Raw genomic sequence first — 4,339 nt, 5'->3', positions numbered from 1 at the left:
TATATATATATAATTCAATATATGTAATAAATTATAATTTTGTTACTAATAAAATGCAATTATATATAAAATGATTGTAGTCTCACATTTAATCTTTTTTGCTCACATGTACGTCGCAGCTAACGTCTGCATGGAATGCAAGCCTACACCAGATCTACAGTCAAAGCGGACAACGTGCCCGCTCCACCATGGAAGTTTACATCTCCCGCCAAACGAATGCACGAACAGGGCTGAGCCCAAAACCTACAATGTGCTGGCTGAATATTACTTGGAACATCTGCATTGTCATGAGGACAAGCAGTGTGTTTTGTCAGAGCTTGGATAATGCACTGGGAAAACGAATGCTAAGGTCCTCTCATTCTACCAAGAACATAAATGTAATGCTCTTTTCCTCTCTCACATGAAAAATGGACATAAGGAGTCTGATAAAGCTAAGACAAGACCATTCCTGTCCCGTCCCTGTATCAGCGGGCCGTAAGTGCTTCATTAAGAATTACAGACCCCACAGAAGACGGGACAGAGTTTTGTCAGTTCTGTCAACATTATAATCCTTTAATGGTAAAGCTAGCCATTTGGATGGCCTAAAAAGTTCAAAAGATCAGCATTTACTTGAAATAGAAATCTTTTGTAAGATTATAAATGTGCTTACTGTAACTTCTGATCTATTTAATGCATCCTTGCTGACTAAAAATATGAATTTCTTTCAAAAAAAATATCTTACTAACCCCAATCGTTTGAATAATGTAAATTTACAAATCTTTGGTCCCTGTGTAGCAGTGTGTTTTTGCTGTGTATACAACGCATGCTTTTTTAACTACATATATAATTGGTCAAGTCATTCAGTCAAATTTGATTGTTGTAAATTGAGGTAATTATCTGGCGAGGTTTTGAAAACTATGAGGTTGGGTTTCACTGAAACAGGCACACAGAAAGGCTGTGTGTTCACCCAAACAATCATTATACTATAGAATATGAATGGAGCCAAATGAAAAATAGAGGAAAGTCAATCAACACATTCAAGTTATCCACTATAAAACAAGCTTTTAAGAGTCTCACCAACTCTAAAAATCATTAAGCAAGGATCATTTCAAACCTAAACGCCTGCACTGTCAGAGCTTGAAAACAGTCTAGACAAATGGCCTCCTAAGCCCTTAAGCTTGCATTACATCTTCATAAGATTTAAAGGTAAATATTTAGTTTTGAAAACCCTAACTGCGCCCTATCTGGAGAGCAGTATGAAAGCTACACAGCCTTTCATTTTCCACAGACACAAACAGTGTCTTGATAAAACATTTGTGACATTCATATCATTCATATTCCCCAAACTCAAAGGGCCACTTGATACCTTGTTACCTAACAAAAAGTGAGGCATTGTGGGAAGTGGGAACATGGCGATATGCCCAGGTCAGAGACTTCATTTAGTTTCTTACAACACCCTTTTCCCCCCATTTTCTTTGATTCCAAATAAGTGCAAAGGTCCCACATTTAGGTGTGACAAGATGGAATAAAGCAAAGCTCTAATGTGACTTCTATCTGATTGTAATAAGACAATAAGTCACAACTTGTCATCTTCAAATTCTATGCTCTGACATGCTTTTTGTAAAACACACATTATTGTTCAGTGTCAAATGATCTCAGATTGTTTTACAATAAAATATGTGGCTGAATTATGACAATATCAAAGTATCATTCTATAGCTAATATTTAATTGAACGGGAATTATTTCATTTGTTTCCAGATGTAAAGTCTGGTTCTTTGTGATATGTTTTTTTTTAACTCAGTACCCTGGAATGTCAAGCAAAAGTAAGTCATCACACAAATCACTTTCACACAGTCTCTCTGTATTTTGACATGCACTTGACACAGTAAGCTCTATTGTGCATACTTTCAGGAAACTAAGATGATTCAATTGTTTTGTTTTTGGTTTCATTATTACCCCACCCAGATATTGACCCTACTGATAGAATGACCGGGCTAAAGTTTGCATTAAAGGAATTTGTTTCATTTGCATGTTTTTGCCAATTGCAATTCACTTTGTTAGTGTCCACTGATTCCCACCAGAAGAAAACATGCACCCCCTTTACATGGCATTAACGTGTGTGTGAGTGTGATCAGACAGAGATACACACTTATCCACATAAAATGGAAAACACCACTTAGATAGGTTGCGTCATCCAAAGATTTTCCATTGTTTATGTATTTTTAAAAATAATTACAAAAACAAAGGGCTTTGTCCATTTGAAGTAAAAAAAAAAGGAGTCTGATGCCAATCCCCACTGTAAAGATGCTAATACAGATGTGAAGAAACAAGGTGGAAATTAACAAAAGTGTTCCCGAGAAATTAGAGCAAGACAGGATGAAAAGAAAATGTCAAGAACATGCAAAACACTGCTTAGTATACTAAACATAAAGAGTAAAGCAGGTTTGGAAATAAAAACACTCTTTTTTGGGCTCTCCCAAGAACCTTTCAGTAAACATTTCATAATATAACCAGTTTTGTCAGTTAGAAGAACAAATTTATTGATCAAATGGAAAGATTCCATAGAAGTTAAAGGTTCTTCATGGAACTATAGATGCCAATAAAGAACCCTTAAGTTTATGTGTGACATTAAAAATACCAAATTTGTAGAGCAATATTGCTTGCGTAGTCATATGCAGATACCAATCCCATCACTGAAAATACATGTTAATGCATTTCTAAACGGGGTTCTAGGAACCACCTGAAGCTCTCCATCTCTCTGACTTTTAACTCTTTAATCTATAGGTGAGTGATGCCTGCAGAGCATGGTGCTAGCAACACCAAGGTCATGGGTTTGATTTCTGATAAATGTATGCAATATAAGTCACTCTGGATAAATTATGTATTAAAAGTATCTAACTGTAAATAAAATCAAAGTGAATGTCCATGGTTCCATAGTGAAGATGGAATAGGAAACTACAAATGCTGGCATTCTGATAAACCTGAAATTTGCCCACATTATGAGTAAAAATAAGGAAATGTGCTGATAAGCACACAAATAAAAAGTTTCTTACGTGACATCCTCTAAAACTGTGAGTCTCTAAGTTCCTGAGATATCGAACATTGCATGTCATGGCCACCTGCTCCACATCACTGAGGTTTCAACTTTTATGTTCTGGAATCGAAACGGGACCGAAAAAAGCAAACCTTTCAAATACAATCCAACACAAAAGCCGTTAATCAAAAAGACATTTTATGAACAAGCAGCCATACATTATGCTTTGCATTATACAGCATTTTATTGCACTACAAGGCATTCTCAGGAAAAAAATCAGAGCCAAGAAAACACGCTTTGTTTCTGGTCAAAAGGTGAAATCCCCATAACAAATGCTATGACTAACATCAGTGGGAAAATAAATACATTTTTCAGTGAACGCTGCGTTGAGAGCTGGTTCATCCCTTGAGCCGTCTTCCTTTTTACTATAGACATTTATGGATCCTTGCAAACTTGATGTAGACGAATGATTAGGAAATTGTGCCCAAGTGAATTCTGAGCACCTCCGAACCACGTCGTGGGGCAGTTCCTCAGAATATGATGGCGATCTATTAAAAGAGTCATTGTGTCAGTGTTGGGGATGATTTTTATTGCTCAAACACAATAAGTTCAGATAGCTGACATCTCTTTGTGAATGTGAGGCCTTTATAACACATTGGAGACTTAAAACCATTAACCGCAATGCAAAACATGCATTGCTTGACAGATCAACACGTCTTTTCTAGGAGGTTACGAATTTGTTTTATGACTTAAGCCATATCACACATCCAAAATATTAATGCTGCTAAAAGCCAGAGCTGCTTGATCCCCATTATAGCTTAGGGTTAGAACGAGCTATTTATTCTAGAGCAATGGTTTTTCAGAATTGTCATCTAACCAAAATTTCACTATTTCATTGCTACAAGATGATTAATTCCATAAATAAACTTGAATAATATAATAAAAGCTGTTAATAAAGAAAATGTCATTTATAGGTCTATTTTTGTTTTTAATTTGCCAATGACCAACAGTGGCCCAGGAACAACATATGGTTTGAGAACCACTTTTGTTTCTATTTTTTTTTTTTTGAAGAGACTAAAATCATCTAAAAACAACAACTGATTAAAACATTCGCATATGCTGGTGTGGCACTAGAAACTGTCACCCGTACATTGTTCAGCATATTTTTTACAAGACAGGTTGTAAATAAACTAATGTAGTAAAGTGTGTTGCCTCCAGGTTAAATGTCCATCTGTGGATACTCACAATATATGTTATATACTCTACAGTATGTATGCAAAGTCTTTTAGCCTGAAAAAATAAATACAATCAATATGCTGGGGAAA

This window comes from Sinocyclocheilus rhinocerous, unplaced genomic scaffold (genome assembly GCF_001515625.1).
Source record: "Sinocyclocheilus rhinocerous isolate Xijiao unplaced genomic scaffold, SAMN03320098_v1.1 scaffold262, whole genome shotgun sequence".
NCBI classification, from domain to species: domain Eukaryota; kingdom Metazoa; phylum Chordata; class Actinopteri; order Cypriniformes; family Cyprinidae; genus Sinocyclocheilus; species Sinocyclocheilus rhinocerous.
The sequence above is the reverse complement of the archived record's forward strand: the minus strand, read 5'-3'. Positions refer to the sequence as shown.